Source organism: Electrophorus electricus, chromosome 7, assembly GCF_013358815.1.
Source record: "Electrophorus electricus isolate fEleEle1 chromosome 7, fEleEle1.pri, whole genome shotgun sequence".
Classification (NCBI taxonomy): Eukaryota; Metazoa; Chordata; class Actinopteri; order Gymnotiformes; family Gymnotidae; genus Electrophorus; species Electrophorus electricus.
Window position 1 is genome coordinate 18,212,844 of NC_049541.1, and position 9,434 is coordinate 18,222,277.

The window sequence follows — 9,434 nt, forward strand, 5'->3', positions numbered from 1 at the left end:
ACTGGGATTGCGCGGTAACACTCAAGGAGGGAGTGGTGCCCTCCCGGTGCAGAATCTACTCCCTCTCTCAGGAGGAGGAGCAGGCTATGGCACAGTATATTAGAGGCTCTGCAACAAGTGTATGTCAGACCCTCGACCTCTCCGGCATCTGCAGGAGTCTTCTTCGTAAAGAAGAGGGACAGGGCCCTGAGACGTTGTGCGGATTAGAGGACTCAACAAGCTGCCCCTGGTATCAGGAGTGTTTGAACAACTGTGAGGGGCCAGATATTTTACGAAACTTGATTTGCGCAGCGCATACAGCCTAATCCAGATCAAGGAAGGAGACGAGTGGAAAATAGCCTTCAGCACCTCCACAGACCACTATGAGTATTTGGTTCTGCCGTACGGTTTGGCAACAGCCCCGTCGATATTCTAGGCCTACATTAACGAGGTTCTTAGGGAGTTTTTGGGAAGATCCGTCGTCGCATATATCGATGACATTTTGATCTATTCCCCCTCCTGGAACCAACATGTACTCGATGTGCGGGCCATGCTACAGACCTTATTACAGAACCACGTGTATTGCAAGGTGGAGAAATGCAAATTCCATCGCAAGGAGGTCAACTTCCTAGGGTACGCCATTGAACAAGGGTGTGTGAGTATGCAACCAGGCAAGGTGGGGGCTGGGCCAAGACCACTTACACGAAAAGCACTACAACGCTTTCTATGCTTCGCCAACTTTTATAGGAGGTTTATTAAGTCCTTCAGTTCAGTGGCAAGGCCCCTCACTGACCAGCTTTGGGGACCTGTGCGAAAGATTAAGTGGACCCAGGAGGTTGACAAGGCCTTCAAGGAGCTCAAGAATGCCTTTGCAACTGCTCCCCCCTCCCACTCCACCTGAAAATGCTCTTCATGGATATGATTATGGCACAGTGCTTGTGCCATTCATGTGTGGAAAGCTGAATGTATAATGAAATCATACTAGCAAAAAGTCTAGTTAGGTGCATAAATAAAATCACACGTTGTAGTACACAGCTCAGCTTTGCAAACACTTTTCAACTAGATTATTAAATGTTCAGTAGAGAATGTGACCTTTGCACTCTGGTCCAAAGTGGCCATCTATGCATAATTCACAGGGCACTCCCTGGAACCCAGGAAAACATGTGCAGGTGCCGTTGCCTAGGTGATCCTCATCACACTGTCCATGGTTACTGCAGGGGGATCTTGGCCCTCCAGGACAGGCTGGAGAACAAGTTGTAGTGAGAATATCACACACACAATGCCACTATCACTTTCACTGTTATTATGCAAAAGCAACAATGTTTAAGAACCCAGAAGGGCCCAAATATAGCTGCCATCAACAACATGATTAATGAGTTGTAGTAAAATGTGAATGAAGTCTGGATTACTGTACCGAGGCAATCCCTGCAGTACTAACCTGAGCAGCACTTGGGTTTCCATATGACCATGGTGTGCACAAACTGACATCCACCATTCAAAGATGAGAAGCGTCTGGGCAGGTCGCACCTCTGTATAGACGGCATTCCAAAAACATGTTACATTTAACTTATATAGAAATGATTAGCTTTAAGTCAACTCAAGGAACATATTAAATGAGAGATCTTTATGGAAAAATACATATAAAATAAATGTAATATCTTTCAAATAGTGTTTGTATAAGCTGGATGAAGTATTTATGATTTTTTTTTATAAAGGTAGTCATTTATGTGTATATAGTGAAATGGGCATGGATTTGTGAAAAGTACATTTGGTTTACTTATTGAAGGGCAATCAGATGATACTGTAACAGCACAATATCTGCAAGGCATCTGTCATAGAAAAATAAACCATTTATATAATCTATATATAATACAAAATGAGAGTGTAGCATAGCTAAGAAACATTTTTAATATGGGAAGTATATAATTTGCATATAATATGCATGCTGCATATCAGTAGAGGATTTTGTCAGCATATCTTGGAATTATGTGGAACTTACTGTGATGTCTACAGTGTCCTTCTGATCACAGTGCCCCCCAAGGCTGGGAGGTGTTAACAAGCAGTCAAAACCATAAACCAAACCTCTATTGAACTTTAGATTCCTGTTTACAATCTGACAACTTTTGACACTGATGTTCACCCTAAAAAAGAGTGGGTGATATCAATAATATTAAGTATGGTAAAGTAGCCAACTTAACTTTAGAAATAACATTCAATCCTTTTCAGCCCATGCTCACACACAGCACAACACTACAGATTGGAAAGTGCTCCCTGTTCCCTGATTGGTCCTTGCTCACCTGAATCTCCTCTCCTGAGTCCAAGACTTTTCCATCACTCACTATTTGGTCCTCTCCGACGCAGCTCACAGAGACGTCAGAGCCCTGAAGGGTCTTCACTGAACTGAAATGAATCATTTCTGCAGACTGCATCTAAACAAGACACATAAAAAATCATTGCATATATACCCAGGATTACAAGGGCACAAGCTTCAGTTTCCTCTATAGCTGGACCCTCCATCAGAAACAATGCACAGCAGGCATGTGGCGCTCTAAACAGTGACGTAGGTCCTCCTGAGCTCTGCTGAACTGGGTCCAGCCTGCTACCATCTGCACAGAAAGAACTTACTGCCGTACGGTTTGGCAACAGCCCCGTCGATATTCTAGGCCTACATTAACGAGGTTCTTAGGGAGTTTTTGGGAAGATCCGTCGTCGCATATATCGATGACATTTTGATCTATTCCCCCTCCTGGAACCAACATGTACTCGATGTGCGGGCCATGCTACAGACCTTATTACAGAACCACGTGTATTGCAAGGTGGAGAAATGCAAATTCCATCGCAAGGAGGTCAACTTCCTAGGGTACGCCATTGAACAAGGGTGTGTGAGTATGCAACCAGGCAAGGTGGAGGCTGGGCCAAGACCACTTACACGAAAAGCACTACAACGCTTTCTAGGCTTCGCCAACTTTTATAGGAGGTTTATTAAGTCCTTCAGTTCGCTGGCAAGGCCCCTCACTGACCAGCTTTGGGGACCTGTGCGAAAGATTAAGTGCCACCATCATCTGCCACCAGAGTTTTCACCTGCAGCAGCAGAACAGTACGATGCACGTGTGTGTGTGTGTGTGTGTGTGTGTGTGTGTGTGTGTGTGTGTGTGTGTGTGTGTGTGTGTGTGTGTGTGTGTGTGTAACATGGATGTCTTTTGCACTTTTTTATCATTTACACTACTACTTCAAAAGTTTGGGTTCCCATATTTATGCAACTTTATGCAATGTAGGTCTAAATAATGTATGTAGTAAATAAAATATGTAATAAAATATGTCATTCTAAACTATCATTTAGTATTTTAGTGAACTATTGAATAATTCATTAAATTGAATTTAATGCAATTTCTCCTGAAATAATCTGCCTCAAGATTTGATCATTGCTTTCCACCCCTTTGTGAAGTATTCTGGATATTAATTTTATTATTAACTCTCTCCATACATGTCTATGAAGCATTTTGGAGTCATCTGCACAATTCTACATAATTCTGGACAAAATTATTTGTGTATTTATGTGCTTCCTAAAAGTTATTGGAAAATTCATGAATTTTTAAATTCTAATATCACATTATAATAATTTTATGTACATATCCACAAAAAGGTGGATTATTGAGAACACTGATGCAGTGATTCCAAAGTTTTGAACAGTAGTGTATATATAATTTTTTGATTGATGGTCTGTATGACTGAACTCACAGATGTTGATTTGAAAGCTTTGTTGCTTGGTACAAAAACAGTGAACGGTCCACGTGACATTAGAGGCCAGGACATGACTGTTTCTGAAATACCAACAAGGCACAGCAGAACATGTGTGAATCTCTGAGCTCTAAGTCAAGCACAGCTCTTTCTTGACCTTAGATTTTCTGTAAATTATATGACCAACCAACCAAATTTCACTAAAAGCCATGCTAGCATTGGACAGCCAGTGTCACTCACCACGCAGATCAATCGCATTGAGCAGTTGACATGTCACTCACCAAACAGACTGATGGCACTGGACAGCTAGGGTTAGGCCTCCAGGTTCTGAGTTCAGATCTTGCAGTCTCTGCATTATATTGCCAAAGCAAATTTTTCCATTGCCAAGGAACCCCTCCAGTCATGTACACCTGTCAGGCAAGAAAAGAAGTACGTACAGTGGTGTGAAAAAGTGTGTCCCCTTCCTGATATTTTTTTGCATGTTTGTCACACATCTTTCAGATCGAACAAATTTAAATATTAGACAAAGATAACACAAGTAAACAAAAAATGCAGTTTTTAAATGAAGGTTTTTATTATTAAGGGGGAAAAAAATCCAAACCTACATGGCCCTGTGTGAATATGTGATTGCCCCCTAAACCTAATAACTGGTTGGTCCACCCTTAGCAGCAACAACTGCAATCAAGCGTTTGCGATAACTAGCAATGAGTATTTTACTGAACTGTGGAGGAATTTTGGCCCATTCATCTTTTCAGAATTGTTGTAATTCAGCCACATTTGAGGGTTTTCGAGCAAGAACCGCCTTTTTAAGGTCATGCCACAGCATCTCAATCGGATTCAGGTCAGGACTTTGACTAGGCCACTCCAAAGTCTTCATTCAGTTTTTCTTAAGCCATTCAGAGATGGACTTGCTGGTGTGTTTTGGATCATTGTCCTGCTGCAGAACTCAAGTGTGCTTCAGCTTGAGGTCACAAACATATGGCTGGACATTCTCCTTCAGGATCTTTTGGTAAACAGCAGAATTCATGGTTCCATTTACCACAGCAAGTCCATGAAGCAGCAAAACTGTGCCAGACCATCACACTACCACCACCATATTTTACTGGTGGTATGATGTCCCTTTTCTGAAATGCTGTGTTACTTTTACGCCAGATGTAATGGGACATACACCTTCCAAAATGTTCAACTTTTGTCCCGTCAGTCCACAGAGTATTTTCACAAAAGTCTTGGGGATCATCAAGTTTTCTGGTAAAATTGAGATGAGCCGTTATATTCTTTTTGCTCAGCATTGGTTTTCGTCTTGGAACTCTGCCATGCAGTCCATTTTTGCCCAGTCTTATTATGGTGGAGTCATGAACACTGACCTTAACTGAGGCAAGTGAGGACTGCAGTTCTTTGGATGTTGTTGTGGGGTCTTTTGTGACCTCTGGGATGAGTCATCGCTGCGCTCTTGGGGTAATTTTTGTTGGCCACTCCTGGGAAGGTTCACCACTATTCCATGTTTTTGCCATTTGGGGACAACAGCTTTCATTGCAGTTCGCTGGAGTCCCAAAACCTTAGAAATGGCTTTATAACCTTTTCCAGACTCATAGATCTCAATTACTTTGTATTTCATTTGTTCCTGAATTTTTTCGAATCACAGCATGATGTCTAGTTTTTGAGGATCTTTTGGTCTACTTCACATTGTCAGGCAAAGCTTCTAAACCCTGCCTCTACTTAGAGATTATTTACAAACAAGCACTAAAATTAATAAAAAATACAAGAGTGCACACATACACCTTTCCAGGGCCATCGTAAACACATTGAGTGGAGTTGCTGTGGCGGGAGTCTGCAGGCATGCAGCCGTCTCCCTGATAGCCCTCGGCACACATGCATGAGTGCTGATTTGGGCCAGTGTGTATACACACTGTGTGCTCATGACACACTTTCCTCAGACATGGGTTAATCACTGCAAACAACAACAGTGACAAACATGATGACGATTACAACTGTCCTATTATGCCTTTGCACATGTTACATGTAAAGTTACACATAATGTCTTATTATAAATGGCACCACATCCAATGCCTGAAACAAAAATAGTGACAAACCAGTCAGAGGATTTTTCAAAAGAATGAAGGCAGCTGGCTTGGTTACATTTTGGATTTGAGCCTTATATAAAGTCATTTGTATAAGACACTTTGTTGACAGACACATCTAACTGATAACCAAATTTGTCAGAAAGTGCTCAGATTAGGGATTTCACCTCTTCCTGACAACAGTACCAGAGCAAAAGCTGTATAAAAAGTGCTCTGCTCTGTTCTGATGGAAATGAAAGAGCAGCTCCCAGGAAGTCCATCAAACAGGTACTCACACGTGCATTGGACCCCATTACCAAAGAAACCAGGTTTGCATTTTCACACCAGTTTTCCAGAGGAAATGTCTTCAAAAGAGAGTGCATTCTGCCCATAGTGCAACACAGCACAAATGGGGAGCTCTGTGAGCACACACACACACACACAATTAAGACACAAGGACTACATAGCTCCAGAATTGTGAGGATGCTTAAAGAATCATCTTTGTCACCATTGTTGCACGCGTGTCCAAACATGTTCTCCTCACATTTCTCACATGCTGTTCCCACAAAACCTGCCTGGGAAACACATGCAAAACAGATACAGTATGGCTGGGTGGCCACAGCTCATGCATGTGCATTGTGTGTGTGTGTATGTGCATGCACGTTTGCATGTAAAAACTGACACCTACAAGGCTACTATTTTTATTAGGGTCCAAGCACTTATAGTGCTTATTATTATCATTATTATTATTATTATTATTATTTAAAACAAATTGTGCAGACCAAACCATAAGTCCTACAGACATGAAACTTGGTCAGTAGGTAATAGTCTCTGCTGCTACAGATGACGCTGCAGCACACTCATTTACATTTACATTTACATTTACATTTATGGCATTTAGCAGATGCTCTTATCCAGAGCAATTAACAAAAGTGCTTTATCATTTACTCATAGAATATATCCTAGCCTGTACAGTAGGTTAGAGTCCAAGATACTAATGATCTAGCATACTGTACAAATACAGGGATCACTGCTGATGCCTAGAAGTACAAAATACATAAGGTCAATCTTAAACAATGATAATTGTAATAAACAATAAGTATTAGAGATTGTTAAACAACATCAGTATAATAAACAATACTATTAATTTAGTCAGTCAATAAAGGAGCAGAGTCAGTTGTCATTGAAATATTCCATGAATAGATAGATCTTCAGTCTGCATTTGAAGACAGCAAGGGACTCTGTTGTCCAGACAGCAAGTGGAAGTTCATTGCACCATCTTGGAGCCAGGACAGAATGCTTATCTTCCGTGAGATGCTTGTCTTCCATGAGATTTGAAGCATGGTATTTCAAGCTGAGCCGTACTTGAGGTTCGAAGTACTTGAGATACGGATCGGTTTCAAGTTTCAAGTTTCAAGTTTGGTTTATTTGTCACATACATAGTCATACACAGTATAACTCGCAGTGAAATGGTTGAGTGCTCTGTCCAACCTAAGGAAAAAGTAAAACAGGGGTGCATAGAGAAATATATATTCTATATATATATATATATATATATATATATATACAAAAATATATTAGCAATGTATGTACAATATATGTATATTATGTTTATATACACAATGTACAATGTATATATGGATATGTATGTACACAATGTCCCATCTTGTAATTGACATTTACAGTTATGTTACATGGTGGTAATTGAACATATTTACAGTTATGTTACATTGTGGTGGTGGTCCCCACAGTTTATCAGTTTCCCTGATTCAGGGCCCGAATTGCCTGTGGGAAGAAGCTCCTCTTCAGTCTCTCTGTCTTGGTCTTCAGGGAGCGAAAGCGCTTCCCTGACCTCAAAAGAGAGAACAGCCTATTGTTGGGATGGGTGGGTTCCTTCACAATCCTCCTGGCCTTGGTCTGGCACCGCTTGTAGTAAATGGTCTGCAGGTCAGGAAGTTCCGTACGAGTGATGCATTCTTCTGAACGCACCACCTTTTGGAGTGCTTGTCTGTCCTGCTTGGTGCTGTTCCCAAACCAGACTGTGATGTTCCCCGTGAGGATGCTCTTGATAGTGCAGGTGTAGAAGTTCTGCAGTACCTTGGAGGGCAGTCTGAAGTATCTTAGGTGTCTGAGGTGGTAAAGACGCTGACGAGCCTTCTTTCCCAGGGGGTTGGTATGGCGGGACCAGGACAGGTCCTGCGAGATGTGAACACCAAGGTACCTGAAACTATCTACTCTCTCCACCGTGGTTCCACTGATCCTCACAGGTTGGTAGTGCCGCTCCTGCTTCTTGCTGCAATCCACAATCAGCTCCTTTGTCTTACTGACGTTTAGGAGGAGATTATTTTCCTGGCACCAGTTTTCCAGCTGTTTAATCTCCTCCAGGTAGGCCCTCTCATCGTTGTCCGAGATCAGGCCCATGACAACGGTGTCATCAGCAAACTTGACAATGATGGTGGAGCTGGAAGTGGCTGTGCAGTCGTAGGTGTACGACAAGGCTTTGACCATTGACCTCATGTATGAAGGGGCTGGTCCATTTCTGGCTTTGTAGGCAAATATCAAGTTTTTAAATCTGATGTGTGCAGCTACTGGAAGCCAATGAAGGGAGCGCAGCAGCAGAGTAACTTATGAACCTTTGAAGATTGAAGACCAGTCATGCTGCTGCATTCTGGACAAGTTGTTTAGGTTTGATGGCTCTTAGAGGAAGACCAGCAAGTAGTGAGTTGCAGTAGTCTAGCTTTGAGATCACAAAAGACTGCACAACCACCTGGGCAGCTTCCTGCAGGAGAAAGGGCTGAATCCTTCATATGTTACAAAGAACCGGGTCAGATTAGAAACATTGAGTTGAGAATGACAACTAGTTGTCCAAAGTTATGGCCAGGCTACAGGCAGCTTCGGATGGTGATACCAGGGAGTTCTCATAGGAAACAGTGAGGTCATGGTAAGGCTTGGGAGTACCGAGATGTACAGAAGCTCGATTTTACTGAGGTTAAGCTTCAAGTCATGGGCTGTCATCCATGACGCAATGTCAGTCAAGTATGCTGAGATACGTCTGGAGACCTGTGTGTCAGAGGGTGGAAAATAAAGAAATAATTGAGTGTCATCAGCATAGCAGTGGTAGGAGAAGATCATCACCAAGAGAACGAGTATATAAAGAGAAGAGAAGGGGACCTAATACTGAGCCCTGTGGAACACCAGTGGAGAGTCTACATGGTTTGATTGTGGATTCTTTCCTTGTCTCCTGATATTACCGTCCCTCCAGATGGGACTGAAACCATTTCCATGCAGAACTAGTCACACCAAGCCTGGGGAGACAGTTAGAGAGGAGAATGGTGTGTTTTACTGTGTCAAAGGCTGCTGAAAGGTCTAGAAGAATCAAAACAAATGACAGTTTGGCAGCTTTAGCAGCTTAAAGTTTCTCCATCCCTGCTATGAGGGCTGTTTCTAGCATGAAGTTTCTCCATCACTGCTATGAGGGCTGTTTCTGTAGAATGTGCCTGTTTATAGCCAGACTGACTGGGATCATGCAGCTGGTTCTGGGTGAGGAAAAGAGATAAATGAGGAAAGGCTTTTGAGAGGAAAGAGAGAAGTGATACCGGTCTGTAGTTGGCAATGTTGGAGCCATCGAGATCAGAGGATTGCTACCACCTTGGCGATTTT